Source organism: Lutra lutra, chromosome 16, assembly GCF_902655055.1.
Source record: "Lutra lutra chromosome 16, mLutLut1.2, whole genome shotgun sequence".
In the NCBI taxonomy this organism is placed as follows: Eukaryota; Metazoa; Chordata; class Mammalia; order Carnivora; family Mustelidae; genus Lutra; species Lutra lutra.
In genome coordinates, this window is record NC_062293.1 from 2911347 (window position 1) to 2933006 (window position 21660).

At 54.9% G+C, this 21660-nt stretch overlaps 1 protein-coding gene across 1 annotated transcript in view; it reads left to right on the forward strand.

The window, feature by feature from the left end:
- Nucleotides 1-21660, forward strand: part of LOC125087533 (uncharacterized) — a gene marked incomplete at its 5' end in the record, with an annotated part of 360005 nt that overhangs the window by 268694 nt on the left and 69651 nt on the right. Inside the window, 1 exon segment of the mRNA XM_053447808.1 lies at nt 9752-9791.

Consider the following 21660-nt stretch of genomic DNA (forward strand, 5'->3'; position numbering starts at 1 on the left):
GCAGAAGGGCCCAGGATGGAGCCGAGCAGGGAGTCGGTTAAGGGTGGGCTCTGCCTTCTTCCCAGCACCTTCCCCATACACACCCGCAGCCCCCGCACAGACGGGAACCTTGGCGGCTGACGCACAAGGCGGTGGCAGGAATGGTGCTGGTGTCCAGGCTTTGTGGCAGTTCCAGAAATGGGTCTCAGGAGTCCTTGGCCAGCTGCAGGCAGAGCGAGGAGGCAGGTGACATTGCTAATCCCTGCCCTGCAGGCCGGGAGCCCCTCCCCAGCCTTCAGGGGCAGGTCCTGGCTCCCAGTCACCAGCTCCCAGTGAACGCCCACAAGCCTTTTCCAGCCTCATTCCCCAGAGGAAGTGACAGTGACACCTCTACCACCTGAGGCCACTGGCCACGGCCAGTGTGGCTACCTGGAGAAGCCTCAGCTTCCCCATGAGCGCTCGGGGACAAACACGCCCATCTGGCAGCCCTGGGGAGGACTTGGGATGACGGGCGCTGGTGCTCCCTAAACCAGGGAAAACAACAGACTCGATAAATGAAAACCACCCGTCTTCGCACCACACCTGCTGCCTCCCGGGTAAACCCGCCAGCTTGGGGAGCACAGTTTAGCTCTCGCAGGTGGTGCTGCGCTCATTTGGGTTTGAGTCTCCTTCCCGACAGAGGGGCACCTCGGAGCGAATGAAGCCCACCCAAGTCCGCAGACCGCCCCCCCCTCAGTGGGGAGGGAGGTGCCGGCCTCTCCACTTTGGGGCCGGGAGGTGCAGGAGTGTCCTCAGAGACTGTCGCAAACTACCCTCTCTCCCCTGTGCCCTGGGGCTGGAGGCCTGGGACAGCCGTACCCTTTCCTTCCTGTTTGGGGGAAACCCAGCCCAAGGGGGGCTGCGAGCTCGGGGGTGGGTCCTGCCGTTCGTGTCTGTGGATGGCCGGCTGCCTCCTCCCAGGCAGTGGGCCAGGCACCTGATCTCCCTTCATCCTCACTGAGGGGCCAGTAGTGTCTTTACCCCCACCTCACAGGACAGTAAACTGAGGCACTTGGGGGTGAGTACTCTGAAGCTATAACAAGCATGCCAGGCCCTCTGCTGCGAGCGCCCAGCACAGACGGGGTCGTCCTTTCCCTGGGGGCTGCTGGGAAAAGCTGCAGGCCCCCATCTCACGATTTTTCCCAAAATGGAAAAATCTGCGTCGTTTTCCACTATTTCTGCAAGTGATTTTCTAGTTGTTGCGTTGAACTGGAACAGTGCAGCCCTGTTCTCTGGGTCTCGCCGCTGTACAGAGACGAGGAGGGGAGGCGGGAGGCGGCAGACGGAGCTTCCTGACGTGGTCCCGGTTGGATCCCGGGCCCTCGCCCGCGGACTCCACAGACAGCTTTCCTAACACCCAGCTCCCGGCGCTCTCGGCCCATTATCTACTTCTGTTTTGTAAGTAGGTTGATCGAGACAGACTTCTGAAACTCTTAGAGGAATGAACAGGTTGGTTTCTTAGGGGATTTGCTCAGGAAATGAGATTTTGCCCGTCTCCCAAAGGAGAAAGGGCATGTCTAAATTATTGATAGGAAACATGCCTCCTCTGAGAAGCCAGCGTAGGGTCGTCTGTGAGCTGCACGCTGCTGTCTGCCCCGTACACCGTCTCGGCTCTCTGGCCTGTCTCCGCCACCACCCCTTCCCCCAGTGGCACCACTCACAGACCCAACGGGGCAGGGCGAACCCCACGCGTCCCACCCAGTGCTTCAGCCGAGGGGCCCCGTTCTCAGGGCAGACTTGCCCCTCTCTGCGGAGGGGTCGTGCATCTTCAGGTCTCTAAAGGTCACCTGTTGGGGAATGTCGGATGGGTCTTGAGAACTCACAGATAGGAGACACCTCCCAGCTATGGCTTTGAACCTAGCCCAGGCTGACTCCATACTCAAGAGCCAGCTTTTAAAGAAACAGGAGGGACGGGAGCCAAGACAGAGCAGCCAAGTGGAGAGTGGCCTGCCGCGGAGACGTGGCCATCACTGAACTCCATTTCAGCTGAGTGTGGAAGAGAACACGGTGCACAGTGCCCAGCTCCGTGGGGAGCGGCACAGACCGGGCCTCTGTTGCCCCTTAGTTTTGCGTTAGAAGGAAGAATGGCCTCCTTGACGTCATCAGACACCAGCACGCCAGTGCGGCCGGGAAACCAAGCAGCCGAAGGTGCGCAAGACCCGGGGTCCACGCTCCCCGGGGCCGGGCACGGCATCCCTCTCGTGCATCGCCGTGCCCCTCCCACCCGGACATGATAGGTAGGGTTGGGCAGATAAACAGACTTGGAGACTGGGTGGCTCTCCGGGGGGCATGGCCCAGTGTGACATCAGGAAGGACCTCGAGACCATGAGCCCGTGATGGTTTACTGCTTCCATCCTCATTGTGCTCTGCAGCTTTGTATCCATTTTCGTAAGGACACCAGATAAAATGGAAATGTGTCAGGAGACAGAAGTCAAAATCGGAGAAGAGCGTTCAACGAGCGAGGTTGGGCCACAGTTTTTGCTGTGGTTTTCTGAACTTGCAGGGGCCAGATAGGAAGCGTGGACAAGTGCATGGTTCTGGCCTTCAGACGTGGCTTCCAACCCACATGTTCGCCGACCGACGAGCGGATGAGCAAACTGTGGTCCGGCCACACGCGGCGGACCTTTACCCAGCCATAAAAAGGAAGGACATTCTGACACCTGCCCCAACACGGACGGGCCTCCAACACCTTGCATGACGGGCAATCCTGCAGTCACAAACAGACGAAGACCATGTGACCTCCAAAGACCGGTGACAGAGGTCCCGGGGGTTGTCAGACTCACCGGGACAGACAGTAGCATGGAGGTTCCCGGGGCGGAGCACGGGGAGCCCGTTTCATGGGGACAGAGTTTGGGTTTGGGACGATGACCATGTCTGGAGATGATGGACGGCTGGATGGACCTTCAACAAATGAGAATGTTCCTAATGAACGGAACTGTGCACGTAAAAATGACGCATTTTGGTTCAAATTTTAAATTTTGTTATGTTATTTTACCACAGTAAATGAAGAAAAGTCAAACAAACAGAAACCAAAAAATCCGAAACAAATTGAAGAAGTGGATTCAGAACACCCCCCCAGGAGAGCGTCGGTTCTCCTGAGTCTTTACACTTAGTGGTATCTCTCGGGGTCTGGGGGTGCGACACCGGCGTGGGCACCCAGCTCGCGGAGAAGAGCCCTGGAAAGACCCCCCGGGGAGAGGTGAACGTCCCAGGGGTCAGCATGTCGGCATTCATGTCGCAGAGGGTCAAGCCGGGGGAGGGACGTGCTGCTAGACCGCCGGACAAATGTGTGGCCACTCTAATGCACGTGGAAAGGCCCCAAGACACCAGGGGGTGTCCTGGAGCTGCCGTGACAGATCACCACACACCAGGGCTAGTGATTCTCCCACCAGCCTGAGGGGTGGCAACCTCTCCCCGGAGGCCCCAGGGGAGAATCCTCCTGCCCTTTCTAGCTCCTGGAGGCCCATGCGTTGTCAGGCTCGCCGCCGCGTGCCTGCCTCCCGTGCCTGTCCTCTGCCTTGTGTCCTCTCCCTGCTTCCTGGAGGCAGACTCTGCACTTAGGGCCCCTCTTAATCCAGGGTGACCTCGTCATGACCTTGAGACAGCTACATCTGCAAAGACGCTGTTTGCCCATAAGGTCACGTTCTGGGGTCCAGGCGACCGCGCGTTCCTGCCAGGACAACTGGCATCTGGTCTGCGCGCTGTGGGCCTCGTGCGGTTCTGCAGACGTGTTGAAACAACCTGATGCTGGACGGGTCTGGGGAGCGGGGGTCTCTGCTGAAGGCCCACCCCCCTGCTTCCCTTCCGTGACTGGGGACCCTGGAAATGTCCACATCCACAGCAGGGTCTCTGGACAGTGTCGGTCTTGGGGACCTCTGGGCCTCAGTTTCCATACCAGGCTGACCCAGGGAACAGGAGGGTGATACACAGCAGTGCTCGTGGACACCCCGGATGCTGTCGGTGCCCCTCCGCTGCGGGAGGCCCCTGTCCTGGAGCCAGTGAGCTCCCTTCCCTTCCCAGGTCTGCACCGAGTTCAGCTAACGCAGGGCAACGTCTTCCCCATGGCCCTCACCCCGTCGAGGGCACGGTGCCCACGGCCCACACCACCCCCGACAGGGCCAGCGTGAGCCCAGGCCTGGGGCTGCACAGGGCACATTGGACTGGGCCTGTCGTTCTTCAGGACGTTACAAAGCCCAGCACAGCCAGGAGAGCCAACCGGCCACAGAAGGTCAGAGAAAAGCGGGGCCTGGGGAGCAAAGAGGCAGGAGGTTTGCGTAGATGCTGCGGCTGCGGCTCACAGTCTGCCAGGTGGGCTCTACGGGCCCTCACCCGCCTGCTCTGGGTGAGTGCAGCAGAGCTGCGATGCCAGGGCCGGGGTGTGTCCCTGCAGGCAGAGGGCGCGTAAAGCCTGGGTGCGCCCTGCCCCCACTAGAGGGGCCTGAGGGCCTAGCTGGGGGGACTCCAGCTGGTGGGCCCTGAACCCCGCCAGGCTTCCTGGGAGAGAGATCTAGGCCGCTCTAAGCACAGAGTAAATGCACTCCTGCCCCCTCCCCCTGCCAGAGGTCCCTAGTCAGGGCGGGGGTGGGGGGGGCTTCCTGTAGGCCTGCAGGGGCTGTGCACCCAGAGCCCAGGGCAATAGCCGGAACCTGCCAGAACTCCCAGTCTCTCCTACAGCAGCTTGAGGCCTCTGAGATGTGAGCCAGCGACCTCCCCTCCCCTTTCTCCCCTCCTTCCCCCGCCCTCCTCTCTCCTCTCCAAAGGTGAATTTCTTTTCAGAAGGAGAAAAAAAAAAAAAAGAAAAAAAAACTTTAAATTGAAGTGGCTGTGCCATCATGATCTCCATCATCAAAAGTCATGTTTAAGCCACCCACAGTTAATTTTTTATTTATAAAATTGCGCCCTTCACCTCCAGTTCCCCTCAGGGAGAGAGCACAGAACAGGCCATTTAACAAAATCCCAGGTGAGACAGCAGGAGCGCCAGCGGGCAGGCAGGCAGGCCTCATCAGCTACCCCAGTCCCCCCACGCAGCCCGCCCCACCCCAGGGGGCAGGGCCACCACCTGGGTGGGCAGGGGGCCCCCAAGGCCCTTCCTGGTCCAAAGAAAATCTACCTTGACTGTCCCCGAGAGCCAGCACTGCCACCGCACCCTCGGGGAGATGCAGAAGGAGCAAAGCCAGGTGTGGGTCTGGCCCTCTGGGTGCCCTGGACTAACCAAATGCGTCCCCCAAATGCCCAGGCTGACATCGTAGCCCCCAGTGTGTTGCTATTGTGGCATCTCAGCCGAGGTGGTGATGGCATTAAGGTCCTTAGAGGAGGACACCGAAGAGCTCGCTCTGGGCCCGCCCTGTGAGGACAGCAGGAAGACAGGAAGCAGGCTCTTCCCGCAGCCGGGATCCGCCAGCACCCTGACTTTGGACCTCCCTGCTGGGGAGGGCAGGGGCACATTGTGACGGCAGCCCAGCGGATGAAGACCCTGTGTCCTCGCGGGAGGACCCCCTCTCCCTGCTTCAGACCTGAGCCGCCTCCTTCAAAAACGGGTCTGTGGTCTCTGCCAGTGCGCCTACCCCTTCAGCATCGGCAAGCGTTGCCCTCCTGGACGCCACTGCAGGACGGGCCGTTTCCCCTTCACCCCAGAGCCGCGGCACCTGTGGCCGCCTGGTTTATCCTTGCCCTGGAGCTAAGAAGGGGCCCAGGATGCGTTCGTTGTCGGAATACCGTTCCCAGGAAGTGCTGGAGGCTCAGAGCAGAACGCACGTGTGACGGGCTCCTCTCTCGCCCGGACGCCGGGATGATGATGCCCACCGCGTGGGACGGACGTGGGGTTTGCCACGCACCCTCGGTGTCCCGCACATCAGTCGCTCGGTAGATCAGAGCCGAGACGGTGGTGGCAGAGGCAGCTTCAGCGAACAGGAGTCACTGCCCACCACAAACACGGGTTCTGCTTTGTGTGTCTCTCTCCGTTCCCGCCCGCAGTGGGGAGAGTCCGCTCCCGGCCAGGACCCCGGTGGCGACTGGCAGAGCCGTGACGAGAGGGAAGGGCCTGGGCTACAGCCGTCGGGGCAGGTGGTTTGGCGTGATCCACACTAAAACCTGGTTTTCCTCGTGGACTCGTATTCTTGGCGTGATGAAGGCCACACAGGGGACAGCAGTTCAGCGTCTGGAGGACAGAACATGTTACGGACAGAAGGAAGCAGGGTCACAGGGTTCCCTGGGTCGTCTGGATGGAGCCGAGTCAAGAGAGGAGGGAGGACTCCCTCGGAGGAGACTCGCTGAGGCGATTCCACGCGGGGCCGGCGCGGGGGGGCCTAGACTGAGGCCACATGTTCGGCCAGGCTCTGGGAGCTGGGGCGTGGGTGGGAAGCAGAAGCCAGCAGGCAGGGAGACGCGGAAGGGGTCCCCACGGGGGCTGAGTCTCATCCACCGTGGGATCCCCCAGAGCAAAGAGCACTCCAGAAGGACCCAGGCCCTTCTCTAGAACAGCAACGCGGTTCAGGTCCCTGGAGGCCAGTGCTCACTATTGGGTTCCTTCGCTCATTCAGCAAATGTGTGCTGCTCCATGGGGCAGCCCCGTGCCGGGCTCCGCAGGTGGGGCGTGCGGTCAAGGGTGAGGGTGGCCAAGCTGGGCTGTGGGAGCTCCCGCCCCCCAGCTGGAGAGCAGCCCCGCGCCGCATGAGTCCGCGCCCACCAGGGCCCCACAGGCCGAGTCTTGCTGTCTCGCTGCTGCACAGACTGTGTGTGGAGGCCGTTGTGAGGGGGGCGGGCAGGGTGAAGACCCTCCGAGCTCAGTCATCATGCCTTGCTGTGTTTGGACACCGCTGAAGGGTCCTTCTCCAAGCCCACTTGGGGACATCAGCACCCCCAGCCTAATGAGCTGTGTCCCTCTAGGAACCTGATCATCCCGGCAAAAATCACCGTAATTGGTTATCCTGCTGAGCGGGGAGAGCCGTGTTTGCTAACAGTGAGGCTGAGAATCAGCTCCGTTTCCCAACCCGCGAGCTTGACCTGGGGTGTCATCAGCAAGGCCCCAGGCATCTCCCTCCCTATCTCTCGCCCCCAGCGCAGGTGGTGGGGCAGAGTGGGCGACATAACGCAGCAGAAGAGGGTTCATCCCAGAAGTGCAGGGCAGGCCCCCTCCGGGTCGACCCATCCTTGTCTGGCTCACACCTGGAAGGTGGCCGGGCCACAGCAGGAGTGGGTCCCAATGGGGGACGCTTCCTTTGCAGCCCGTGGGCACGAGAGAGACCCCCACTACCCCGGAGGTTCTGTTCTCCAGCAGAGGACAAGGAGGGCCAGGGGAGCCCGTCACCTGAAGCGCTGGATAAACAGGCTGGACCCTTGCGTGCCACGGATGCTGGAGGCCTTGGGCTCAGCGGGCCCCCTGATAGCCCTCTGGTTCTGCATTTTTGGAAACACAGAGGCTCTTTGGAGATGGACACGGGTCCCAGCCTCTGAGTGGACAGTGACTGAACAGCTGTCCCACCCGTGTTCATACCAGATATTTTCGCTTTGACCAAATGAGAATACTCGTGACAATGGAAGACATTTCGGGGAACTAGAAGGCTGTTGGGGGTCCCTGGAGATCAGGGCAGGCGGCAGGGGCGGGGTGGGGGATGTGGATGCCTTACCCTGACCTGGTTGGGAATTCCAGAGTGTCTCTGGCACTTGCAGGAGATATGCGGGTTGGGCGCAGAGCCTGGAGAGCAGGGGCGGGGACGTGGGAGCCAGAGGTCGGGAGGGACACAGGACAGGAGCAGCGCTGTACCCCCAAACCCTCAGACCAGCCCAAGGAGCGGACTCCCGAGCCGTGCCCTCTGGGCAGTTCGCTCCCTGGGGCTGGATGGATTGAATTAAGTGGAACTAAATTGAATTGAATTGGGAGGAAAACTCACTTTCGGAGACCAAGAAGAAAGTCAACAGTAAGAAAACCCCCAAATCAACCGGAGGTGGCAGTTATCGAGTTGATTGATTCAATCCATCTCGTTTTGCGAAGACGCCTTCTCCATCCGGGGGCCTTCCACCACCGCCCGCCCCTCCCCACGGTGGCTCTGGGAGCCGTGCCTGGACGCGCGCCGGGAGCTGCGCTTGCCACTTGGCCGGAGAGGGAAAACGCCGACCAACCAACAGGCTGCGGCAGGCCCCTCGACGAGGGGGCGTGAAAGATCGCCCCACGCCGTGGCCTGCTCTGCTGCTGCCTGGGGGGCCCCATGGGGGGGCACGGGGGGGCGGAGAGGGGAGATTGTCCAGGAAATGCCACCACCTTGATTCACAGACTCCAGCAGCACGCAGGGCCGGCTCAGGGCCACTAAATGCTCCTTTCCCATGGAGAAGGGCACCGTCCACCAGTGGGTCACAGGGAGTGCGGGGGCCGCCTGGGGACCTGCCAGGGAACCAGCTGTCCCCGCCACTGGGGCGCCACTGCTTAGCCAAATCGTTTTCTCATCTGGGAAAGGGGGACAGAAGTTAGCTCACGCTCCTGAGGGTTCTCAGGCCCGAATGCGGCAACAGCGGTCAAGGGCCAGACGCCCAGAATGTGCAGAGCCCATGACAGCAGCGACCTGCTCTTAGTGATGACGTCGATGATGGTGACCACCATGACGTTTCTCCATCTCAAGGAAGAGGCCCAGTCTGATTGGCCTTGGATTCCAGAGGCTTTTCGCTCACTTTTATCGTGTTTATGATGAGTTTAAAACACACAGTGGGAGGGGGGAGGGGAGGCGCTCCTTAATGAGTGTGCAGTTTTCTCTTGGGGTGATGGAAAGTTCTAGAATCAGATAGTGGTTGCACAGCAGTGTGAATGGACTTAATGCCACTGAATTGTACACTTGACAGTGGTTAAAATGGTAAATTTTCTAAGTGTTCTGTCACAATTTGAAAAGATGTGCACAATACGAACACGTAAAACTACAAAACGTTGGGGCACTGGCGGGCTTAGTCGGGGGAGCACGCAACTGACTCTTGATCTCAAGGTTGTAAGTTCGAGCCCCACGCTGGGTGTAGGAATCACTTAAAAACAAAAATCTTAAAAATTCTGAAACATTATTAACGTAAATAAGGAAAACTGAAGTCCAGAAAGAGCGCATGATGCCCGCACACCCACGCGCACACACCCCTCGTTTCGTCTCTGAAGGGCCCTTGCGGGAAAGGCAGGAAATGTTGTGTCTGTGTGATGTAGAATTCTCTACTCTCCAAGCAACAGCAGCCCCTCCGCTTTTCTTCGTGTTAAGTGTTGACGAGTGTTAAATTCGGTCTACACGCCATGACTCCACAGCAGCGTGACGTGACCCCTGGGGAGCAGGACAGATCTGTGCGGAGTGATGGGGGGCTCAGTTTGGGATTAAATGCCACCATTCCTAGTGGGCAAAGTCTCCATGTGTGGGTAACCTCCAAACCAGGGGGGTTGGGGAAGAAGAAGAAGAAGGGGGTCACTCCGAGTCTGTGGCCCACGGAAGAGAGAAAACCAAATATCCCTAGTTACAGAGATGATGGCGTTAGGAGACTCTGGACCACGGGCCCTCGGTGTTCTGTGGTCCTTTGTCTTTGCTGAATGGAACGTGGGCTCCCAGCCGCGCTCCAGGTGCCGACGCGGCCCAGCTTCCCCGGCGGGTCTCCTCAGCTCCTGTGCTCCCTCCTCCTCCAGACCTGACCAGTCAGCGAGCAAACAGCAGTCAGCAGCCAGATGCGCGGTGGTAGCATTGATGGTAATTCTCTCTCCTCTCTCTTCTTCTTTTCTTAGAGAGCCCACAGTGCCTCGGGAAAAATTGGCTGAATAAAAGGTATAAAGACTTTCTCTTTTTTTTTCCTGAATAGTTTTTGACAGATGTGCGCATGTAGAACATGTTGGGAGCTGCTGACGCTGAATGCTGGGGCTTTCTGGGGCTTTCTGGGGCTTCCAGCTCACTTGGGGTAGGCGGGGGGGGGGGGGGTTGCGGGGGCCTGGGGGCAGAGGATGGAGGGTTTGTCTTGTTCAGCTCCTTGTCCATGACCTCTCTCGTCCCCCAAAGCACAGCCCCAGCTGTGCCAGGAAGGCAGGACTAGGGGCCAGAGGCACCAGAAGGGAAATGAGAGGATGGGAGTGTGTTGATGGGTGACATTGCTCAGGAACTCCCACCAGCCAGAGAGGCAGTCCCTCCTCCCCCTGCCCCCCACCCCCACTCAGTGCACAGGTGCCTGTCCCTGGACTGTGAGACCTTCAGAACCTGGGGTGGTGTGTGTCCCCTCCTGGCCCAGTCTCCTCGGGGAGGGAGCTGCAGAATGGGCCTCCGTCTCCCTGTGAAACCCTCCTGACCCCAGCCCTCAGTCTGCACGCTCCTCGCTCCTCATAGCCAAGCCTCCCATCACCCGCCTTCAGCCAATCCCCTCTGTAAATTCGCTTGCATAATTTTACTTTGCAGGAGAATTTTATCATAGCGTAATGTATGTTTGTTGTGAACAAATTAGAAAATGCAGGTTTGCTATGTATTTGTAACCCTGGGCCCCCAGCCAGATTCCCCTCCAGGGCTCCTGGGTCTCAGGGCTCTCGTGCCCAAGGACAGCCAAGTCTTGTCCACAGATCAGACATGCAACGTAAAGCTGTCAGGTGGCAGAGCCTGACTTCCTCCTGAGCCAAACACCAGAGATTTCTTTTGGTGACCTCATTTGTACGGTTTTTGCCCTGAATATACCCGTGCCTCCGAGGTGGGCATTGTCCAAGCGGCTAGGGAGTTCTGTCCAGGAGGTCGGTCACTATGGGGCCACACGGGGTGGTGGAGGGGGCAGCTCTGGCTCTGCTCGCTGGTGGACGGGGACAGCGAGGCAGAGCTCAGGGCTCCTCCCCCTGTGCATGACAGGGTCCCCTGGGAGTGGGCGTCCTTTCTCTGTCTGTGTTCAAAGCGGTTCTGAGTGGGGGGAGATGAAGAGAGGGTACTGCATTGGCCCCAGCGCTCACCGACAAGGTCTGTCCCTGCAATGCAGCCTTCCTGATGGGCCGTTTTGTAAACGGAGTCTTATTTTACGGGGACGCGACCAAAGGAGGCCTCGGGTGAATCTGTCTTAGGTTAAGGCATCACCCTCTAAGGACTGATGCGGTGCTTTTTCTGGCTTGCAAACTCACATTTTTGCACATTTGTTTTCTCAACGACTTTACCGAGGTGCTCACAATCCATTATGCATATCATAGAGTGTGCAGTTGTGTGTTTATGCCCGCGATGTCGTCGTTACAGTCCAGATACTGGACGTGTCCATCACCCCCAGAAGTTTCCTCGGGCACTTTCGTTCTTCGCCTGTGCTCTCCGGGCCCCTTGCAGGCAAACACTAACCTGCGTTTTGTCATTCTAGAACGGTGTGTATTCCCATCCCCATTAACATCACACCGGACGTGCTCTCCTTGGCTGCTGGGCTTCTTGCTCTCAGCATGAGGCCTCTGGGACTCTCCCGGGTCACAGGCTCACCCCGGTCACGGTGCGCGTGAACGGTCCATGCCTTTTCATTGCCGAGTAGTGTTCTGTGCTCCCGAGACACCACGGGGTACTCCTCCATTCCCCCTGGAAGGATGCTGGGGTCACTTCCCACTTAAGGTCGTTCCACGTAACACAGCCGAGCGCACTCCTGCACAAGTCTGCACAGACACCTGCCTCTTCTCTCTTGGCTAGAACGCCCACCCAGCGGAATGGCTGGATTTTTCTGGTCAGCGTAAAGCGAATGTCAAACTGTTTTCCAAAGTGGTTCTACCATTTCACACGCCTGCCAGCCACATGGGGGTTGCCATTCTACATCCTCTCTGGTCCTCAGTGTTGTTGGCTGCAGGGAGTTTCACCGTTAATGGGCATGGGGTGGTATCTCATTGTGGTCTAGTTTGTGTTTCCCCATGGGGTTGACATCCATCATCTTTGGTGAAGCGTCGGCTCAAACAGTTGCCTGTTTTTTTTTATTGGGTATTTGTCCTCTTACTGTCCTCTTACTGTTCTGGGGAGTGCTTTATGTATACTGAGTACAAGTCCCTCATAGGTACATGCTCTGCAGACGTTTCCTCCTAATTCATCTGTCTTTCTGCTCTTGTAACAGTGTCTTTTAAAGAGCTAACGTTTTAAATTTGGATAAATTCCAGTTTATCCCTTTGTTCTTTATCGATTGTATTTCTGATGAATCTAATAAACCTTAGTCTGATCCAAGATCACAAAGATTTTCTCCTCTGGTACTTTCTTTAGAGATTGCATAGGTGTTAGAGTTTACGTATCGGTCTCTGGTTTGTCTTGAGTTCCTTCTTATGTATGGTACAAGGTATGGATGGAAGTTCGTTTTTCTGAACTGGATCCGAGTGTTGATTTCAATTTTATTTGTTAAAAAGACTCCTTTCCTCCTTTGAACTGCCTTAGCAAAAATCAGCTGTCACATATGCGTGGGCCCACTTCTGGACTTGGTTCCACTGATCTGTATATAATCTGTTTTGACATCCTGCCCCACTCTCGTGATTGCCGTAACTTCATGACAAGTTTTGAAATCAGGTAATGTTAACCCTCCAATTTGGTTCTTGTTTTTCAAGAAAACAAGTAACAGCTATCCTAGGCCCCTTCAAGTTCCATTTTTTAAAGATTTTATTTATTTATTTATTTGAGAGAGCAGAGTGAGAGAGAGAGCATGAGCAGGGGGAGAGGGACAAAGGGAGAAGGAGAAGGGAGCCCAGCGTGGGGCTCAGTCCCAGGACCCTGGGATTGTGACCTGAGCGTGACCAGATGTTTAGCCACCTAAATGGCTAAGCTGCCTGGGTGCCCAGGCCCCTTAAATTTCCGTATGAATTTCGGGATCGGCATGTGAATTGTGGGAGGTGGGGAGCCTACGGGGATTTCAATCAGGATTGCACTGACTCTGTAGATCCGTTGGACGATCATTGATCTCTTAATAATATTGAGTCTTTTGCCTCGTAAACAAGTTACGAGTCTCCATTTATTTAAGGTTTGTATTTTCCAGCATATGTGTCTTGCACATCTTTTCTCAGACTTACCCTAAGTATTTTTTATTTTTATGCCACTTTAAATGGTGTTTTCCTTCAATTTCTTGTGTATTGAAAATTTTTTTAAATTTTTATATATTGATCTTGCGTCCTGCATCTTTACCAAACTTACCTACTAGTTCTAGTAGCTTTTTAAAGATTTCATCACATTTTCTACAGATGATCATGTTATTTGTGAACAGTTTTCCTTTTCCTCTCCAATCTAGATGTCTTACATTCCTTTTTGTTGCTTTGGTCCACTGGCTAGAACCTTCAGCACACTGTGGAATAGAAGTGTTATGAGAGCAGATGTCCTCGTTTTGCTCCTGGTAGTAAAGGGAAAGTAATTCCTTGACCATTAATTATGATGTTAGCTGTAGGTTTTCCGTAGATTCCTTTCCATCCCTCATCTGTTGCCAGTGGGCTGAGAGTTTTTACTGGTTTTTATTAGGAATGGATGTAGCATTTTGTTCAGTTCTTTTCTTGAGTCAATTGAAATGATCAGATGCCTTTTGTTTTTTACTTTGTTAATTTGATGAATTAGATTGGTTGATTTTTGAACTTGAAGCAAATCTGTAACTCACTATTTTTTTCCTATTTTTCTTTATATCCTTTTTCTTTTTTGGTGGGGGGCTTTCTTTTTAGTTGAGTATTTAAAATTGTTGTATTCTATTTTATTTCCATTCTTGATTTATTAGTTACAGCTCCTTTTTTTTTTTTTTTAAGTTGATGGTTGCTTTGGAGTTTATGTGGTTTTTAAGCTGGTTACAGTCTACCTTCAAATGATGTCAGTGCACTTCACATGCAATATAAACATTCTTCCGTTTCTCCCTCCTGGCCTTATGTACGTATGTTATAAACCTTACAACACAGTGTTATTTTTTTTTGTTATTTTTTTTCCAAAGATTTTATTTACTTATTTGACACAGAGAGAGAGAGATCACAAGTAGGCAGAGAGGCAGGCAGAGAGAGAGGGGGAAGCAGGCTCCCCGCTGAGCAGAGAGCCCGATGTGGGACTCAATCCCAGGACCCTGGGATCATGACCTGAGCCGAAGGCAGAGGCTTTAACCCACTGAGCCACCCAGGTGCCCCCGCAGTGTTACTTTTGTTTGTTTGTTTAGGTAGTCGGATTTTGAAGAGATTTAAGTACTAAGAAAAAAAAACTCCTTTGTTTATCCATACAGTTCCTGTTTCTGGTGGTCTCCATTCCTTTGTGTGGATCCATATTTCCATTGGGCATCATTTCCCTTCTGTCTAAAGGACTCCCTTCAGTATTTCTTATAGCACCAGTCTACTGGTGATAAATTCTTGCAGTTTTTGTACGTCTGAAAAAGTCATTATTTCAACTTTGTTTTAGAAGACAGTTTTGCAGGGTGTAGAGGCCTGGGCTGACAGGTGCTTTTTCTCTCAGTGCTACAAAGGTTCAGGGCCTTCCTGGCTCCCATGATCTCCAAGCCTGCTGTCATTGCCTTCTTTGTTCCTCTGTACAAAATGTGTTTTCTGGTTCCTTCTAATATTTTCTTCTGCAGTGTTTAATCTGCCATTAATTTCATCTAATGTATTTTTTTTCACCTCAGATGTTGTAGTTTATATCTCTACAAGTTCAATTTGCACTTTTTAAAAAATATCTCACATGTCTCTACTTAATTTCTGGAACACGTGGAATGTAGTTCTAATTATTTTCAACATCCTTTTCTGCTAATTTTAACATGTGTGTCAGTTCCAGGTCAATTTCAAGTGATTGATTTTTCTCCCCATGTCTTGCATGCCTGGTAATCTTTGATTGGATGCTAGACATTGTAAATTCTACCATGTTGGGGTGCTGGCTACTTTTTATTCCTTTAAATCTTCTTGTGTTTTGTTCTGAGACATAGTTAAATTACTTGGTACAGTTTGATCCCCTTCTCTCAGATCTTACTTCTAAGATTTGCTAGATTGGCCTGAGCCATGGTTAGTCTGGGTCGAACAATCCCACTACCAAGGCAAGGCCCTCTGAGCACTCTGTCCATTGCTCCATGAACTGTGAAAGGTTCTAGTCAGGCAGTTAGGGACACTCACTTTTCTGGTCCCATGGGCATGAGCACGTTTCCCATTATCCTTTCATTGGGTTCTTTCCTGAGCCTCAGGGCTTTTCCTCTAGTACATGATGGTCAGGACTCAGCTGAATACTCCTAGGGACCCTCCATGGTTCTCCAGAGTCTCCCTCCATCCAGCTCTCTCCTCTCCAGTGCTCTGTTGTACAAGTCCATCCATCTTGGTATCCCGAGACTCTAAGACCTGACTCCTCAGCTCAGGGAGCTCACCAGGCACAACTTGGGGTCCCTGCATCTTGGCCTGGAAGCTTTGTACACTGTGAGCCATGGGAGCTCCCCTCCATGGTTTCCCACTCTCAAGGATCCCTATGCTTCCTTGTCTTCTGTCCTGTGTCTTAAAAACCATTACCAGAGGTGCCTGGATGGCTCAGTGGGTTAAAGCCTCTGCCTTCGGCTCAGGTCATGATCTCAGGGTCCTGGGATTGAGCCCTGCGTCGGGCTCTCTGCTCAGCGGGGAGCCTGCTTCCCCCTCTCTCTCTGCCTGTCTCTCTGCCTACTTGTGATCTCTGTCTGTCAAGTAAATAAACAAAATCTTAAAAAAAAAAAAGAAAGAAAACCATTATTGAGTTGTTTGCTGTTACCTATTGTGCCAGGTGAGAGAGTAAGTCAGTCCCTATTTCCCCATCTTGACTGGAAATGGAACCTCCTTCCTACTTAAACACAAATCCTGTCATGTATGGTGACCATGAGGTTGTCTGGATCGCCCTCTCCCCTGTTCACATACACACAGGAAGCCCTGAGGACACACAGGTGTGTTCCTGGCCCTCGTCCCCATTCCCCTTTGCAGTCCTGATTCGTGGCCTGTAGGCCTGGGAGCACATGGTCTGAGTACAGAGACAAATGTGGTTATTTCATTTGTCATAAGATTGGCCTCCTCCTCCTCGACGAGGAGGAATCCGCAGTGGCAGCGGCTTAGCTCTTGAAAGATGGTTACAGGGTGCTCTTTGCAGACTCTCTTCCCAGGAACATTCTGATGGTAAAGAATATGGCGTGGAACAGTGGGAGGGGAGGTCAGAAAACCAGAGAGAAGGAAAGCCAGAGCCGCCAGCAGCCCCACTGCCTCTGTGTGCATGTGCGTCACAGCGTACCTCAGACAGTGTCCTCCTCATCCCAACAGGAGAAACCAAGCAGTGGGGAGGGCCCATTGAGGCCAAGGCCATTCGCTCTTCTGAAACCCTGTTCCCACACCTTCTCTGCCGATCTAGGCATGGGCAGAGCCACACTCTTACTTTTATCTGTCCCAGGACCTCAGACACAGTCAACACGTGTTATCCCATTTGAGCCTCACTGCAGCGTCCATCGTATAGGTGGGAAGACTGAGGCTTCAGAGGGGCAAATGATGGGCCCAGGCTCACACTGCAAGTGACTGAGGCAAGACCATAGCCTGGCTGCCCAGGCTTTCTCTTTTTGCCCAGGCTGAGAATGTCCCTTGAGCAAAGTTGATTTTCCTGGTAATAGAGCATGGATTTCTTGAGCTTGGGTGTCTGAGCCTTTCTCATATATGCCTCTGCCGGCCACACCAAAGAAGCCAACTGATCAGCATGGGGCACAGAGGACTCCACCCCTCCTGGCCCATGAGGGTTCTCCTCCCCTTCAAGAAAGCATTTCTGTTGTCGGGGTAATTGGCTGTCAAGTTTCATGGGACTCCAAGGCTCCTAACTCATTGTAGAGCCTTTTTAGAAATATCTGATATTTGGAGCTCTCAGATCTGTATGCACATGTATGTGTGTTTGGACTAGTGCATTAGTTAGGCTGCCATGACAGAAAGAAAAGGGTAGGGGGAGATGCCCCCAAATTTTGACCACAAAGAGGTTACCCAAACCCATGGCCCCTTCTGACTCTGCGGAGGCCGGAGCTATATTGTATCAGACAAACGAGCAACACGGCCCAGAAAGTCAGCTCCCAAATTCCCACGTTCTGTGTCCCAGGGACTGGAGAGGGTCCCCAGTGCCTCCCTTGGCTTTCAGGATATATCCAGCTGGGTGGTTTTGTGCTACCCACAAAGGAAGCAGGACATGAAATATTTGAGAGAGGATTGGAGGGTAACAGAAAGCAGAGTCTGTGTACTCGTGCGTGCTTGTGCAAAAGTATAAAAACCCCGAGTCTGTGTTTTCCCCAGGGTATTAATTATAGTTAGAAAGGAGGCTTGTCTGGGCGTGTTCCGCTTGGGCAGAGTAATTTATCATCCGGTTTCGGGGAGCGGGAGGCAGGTCACGGTGCAGAGAGCACGACACACATCTCTCTCTCTGACTTCACAGCCGCCCCACCTGCTGCAGGGTGGACAGTTCTGCCCAAGGCACGTGCCCGAGGGAGACAGGGAGCGCTCTCCAGGGGAGAGAGGGGAGACAGTGAGGCCCTGACATGATCCTCACAGGACAGAAGTCATCATGGGAGAGGCCTGTCCAGGTCTAGGCACTTGGCTTTCTACCCTTGATGGGGAGAAGGCCGGCCTGGCTGCCCACACCTGATGCCTCGAGCTCCTATTGGCCCTCACTGAGGCTGATGGAAGGGCAGGTGGTCTCGAGGTGGGGGGCGGTCCCAAAAGAGAGCGGATTTTGTTCCTGTTGATGGCCAAGATCAACGTCTGTGTCTGTTCACCATGCAGCGAAGTGAAGGTCCCTGGTAAGGTGGTGGTTCTAAGGAGGGCCTCACTGGCCTTAGCAAGATGGCTGGGGAGGAGAAATCAGCGTAGAGGACCTGGCCACTCCCCATCTGGCCTCTGGGTCCCTCCACCCTCCCCTGAGCACCAGGGCCTCCCCCTGCATCCCTCCAGCCGGTCAGGGTCTTGATGGCACTTTGCATCTCTCCTCTGAGCCATCACATCCCTGCTCCCGCCTCCCACTGCTGCGGGCAGACCCCTGACACTGGAGCCTGGAGTGACCGTACACTCACTTCCAGCAGTGGAAAAATTGTCTTTCTGAAAAGTTTTACATTATATCATAAGCATTTATCATTAAGTCAACTCCTTAAGGGGCGCCTGGGTGGCTTAGTGGGTTAAAGCCTCTGCCTTCGGCTCAGGTCATGATCCCAGGGTCCTGGGATCGAGCCCCTCATCGGGCTCTCTGCTCGGCGGGGAGCCTGCTTCCCCCGCTCTCTCTCTGCCTGCCTCTCTGCCTACTTGTGATCTCTCTCTCTCTCTCTCTCTGTTAAATAAATAAATAAAATTCTTTAAAAAAAAAATTCAACTCCTTAAGTCACCTTTTCCACACCACCCTCCCCCTCCACCCCAGGGGGCAGATCACAGGCAGGGACCCAGCCCCGTCCCCCATCGTCCTGTGAAGGGACGGGCCTGTCAGCGCAGGTGCCCTGAGCACCGACGGGCACCGTGATTGGTGCTTGGGATCCCCTGAACCAACCAGACTAACATTCTGGCAAAAAATCATTCCACCCAGCAGGTGGAGGGAGGGTCCTTGGTTCCTGCCCTCACAGGGCCACCTCCAGTGGGTCTGTGGGAACAAAGGGAAAACCACTCGAAGAAGTGGGGGCCGGCTGGACCTCTGCAGATACCCCCTTGCCCCGCAGCTCTGCCTCTCAGGACTTCCTCTGCTCTTCCTTGCTGGCACTGGGCATGCAGCACAGTGATCTCTGCCCAAACCAGCAGGATGTCTCCATGGCCCCTTTGCTGGGTGTCCAGCCTGCCAGCTCACTGACACTTGCTGATGAGCTGGAGGGAGAGGAAAGAAGGGGGACCCAGGAATGAGGACAGGAGCAGAATCTCTGCGGCTTCCACAGCTGCTCTGTGCAGGCCGGGCGGGGGGCCGCTGCCCAGAATGCTAAGGAGGATCCCCAAGGCCAGCCGGGTCCCAGCGCCTCCCCAGCAACCCGGCAGAGTCGGGGTTTTCCTTGTCCCATCTCACGGTGCATATGCTGCTTTGCCTCCCCTCCTCGATCCCCCCTGACTGGGCCTCTAATGCTGATGGTTTCTCGAACACCCCTCTGTACCAGGCCTGTCACCTTGATGACTCTTTAGTCCCCTCACTATCCAGAAAGGTAAATGTTGTTATCCTCACTTCACCAAAAAAGAAACGGAGGCTCAGAGAGGTTAAGTAACTTGCTGAAAGCCACACAGTGAGTCAGCAGAGCTGGCACTGGAGCCCAGGTCTGAGCATTGCCAGATCCAGGGTCCTCCCGCCCCAGCATCTTCAAAGCCACAAGGATAAGAGAGGACTGCTAATCAGGCCAAGAAGTCATCCCTCCCTTCTCCATGGGCACTGGCTTTGAAGAAATCTTCAGGGTGAGTGGAGGTGATCTTGAGGAGTTCCTCCTTAGACACCTGGCCCTCCCCATCTTTTTAAGGAGTGTGCTACTAGGGGTGATGGTGATGCTTTAAAAAATCCAGGTTGGGGGCGCCTGGGTGGCTCAGTGGGTTAAGCCGCTGCCTTCAGCTCAGGTCATGATCTCAGAGTCCTGGGATCGAGCCCCGCATCGGGCTCTCTGCTCGGCAGGGAGCCTGCTTCCTCCTCTCTCTCTGCCTGCCTCTCTGCCTACTTGTGATCTCTCTGTCAAATAAATAAATTAAAAAAAAATCTTTAAAAAAAAAAAATCCAGGTTGGACCATGCCCTCAAATCCTCCCATGGCTCCCAGTTCTCTTGGAGAAAGGCAAAGTCCTCACAATACCCTCCCATGTAAGACCTCATGTGATCTGGCCCCATCATTCCTCTGACCATCTCTCCTACTGCTACCCCTCATTCCTGTTATGCCAGCTCATGGCCCACCTTGCCCATTCTCTGAGTAGCCAGGCGCATCCTGTGAAAGGCCTCTGCCTGGGGTGCTCCCCCTCCCAGGAGAGCCTTAGGGCTCTTTTCCTTGACTCCTCCAGACTGACCTAAAGATCACCTCCTCAGTTAGGTCCAGCCTGACCATCCTCTCTTCTAATCAAGGACTGGATAACGTTATGGTTAGGTGCTTTCAGGATTGTGTGAATGACCACCTCCAAAGAATGCTGGGTCCCGAGATGTCCTCTGTGGTACGGCACCAGGCTCTGCTCTCAACCCTGTCCTAGTGACCATGTTTATTAGTGATTCACGTGAGCTTGTCATAGCATGATGATCAGATTCTAGTCGATCTGAGCTGAGAGGATTAAGCAATAGATTGCCTGGTCTGCTGGCCAGAAGCATCACTGAAATTTAACTACACTTAATCAGAATTAATGTAAAATCTCGCTCGTGGGTCCAAAAATACTAAATGGACGGGTGTAAGAGAAGGAAGACTTAAAGGTTTCAGCTGGTGGTGAGTTTGTGTGACAAGGAGGACTGTCTGAGTCCGTGGACTGGGGAGCCTGAGACACAGACACGTGGTCCTCACAGCTCCAGAGGCTGGAGTCCAAGCCGGGAGACCGGCAGAGTCGGGCTGCAGTGAGGGCTCTCTCCCGAACCGCAGGTGGTAGTTGTTTGGGGGTCTTTTGTTTTATTTTTAATTTTTTTTAAAGAGACTTGAGAGAGTGAGAGAGAGCATGAGAAGGGAGAGGGTCAGAGGGAGAAGCAGACTCCCCGCGGAGCTGGGAGCCTGATGGGCTCCATCCCTGGACTCCGGGATCATGACCTGAGCCGAGGGCAGTGGCGTAACCGACTGAGCCACTGAGGCGCCAGCAGATGGTAGTTTTCACGTCGCACCCTCACGTGGCGGGACGCTGAGGCAGGAAGCAAGCGCTCTTGTGACTCTGATTGGGGCGCTTAGCACATCACGGGGGCCCCACCCCCATGGCCTCATCCATCTGTAATCACCTCCCAACCCGCCCCCCAAAATACCAGCGCACGGAGGGGCGGGGCTTCAACGTATGACTTTGCTGGGGGGGACACAAGGAGTGCATCACGGTGACCAAGCAACTTGTCACCCAAGCTGGGGTCCCTCCTCCCAATCTCAGCGCAAACCGGGGGCGTCCCAGGCACGCTGAAGGGTGCGGTCACCCAAGGTGTATGTGGCCGCTCTCAAAAGCCAGTTTTATGTGGCTCGCATGAGTCAGGGCACATTCCCAGATGATGGGAGGTCGCAGTTGGTCGGACGGACCCTCCCTGGAGTGCTGGGTTCGCTTCGGAGGTGGCTGCTGTGAGCCAGGGGGGCATTTCAGGGGGCATCCCCAGAGAAATGGCCGAAGGGGCGAGGCCTGTTTGCCCAGAGGAGGAAGCTTTGGGCAGCCAGACGGTGTGTCTTGGAAGTCTGAGGGCTGGCCTGCAGAAGACAAGGGGGGGGCCCTCAGGTCCCCTGAGGCCAATGTGACGAGTCCTGGGGGCAGATCTCAGGGGCTGCCTGAAGAAGGGCTTTCTAGGGGAGACAGCTGGCCCGCGATGGGGGATGGGGGCTGCCTGAATTCCCTCCCTGTGCTCTGAGTCTGCAGAGGAGGGGAGGGCCCGGGACTTCTCTGGCTCTTCGCGGGAGGCAGGGCTCAGAGGCCACCATAAGTCACTGCTCAGAAAGAAGAATCTGTACGTGCGGCCTGGGATCAGGACAGAGAGGGCCCGGCAGGTGTGGAGGAGGCTGACGTCCGGCCACCCCCTCCCCACGGCCCTGCCTGGCTCTCCCTGCTTCCTTCCGCTCTCCCTGCCCCCTGGTTCTGGCTCCTCTCGCCCCCTCTCCCCATGCTGGGG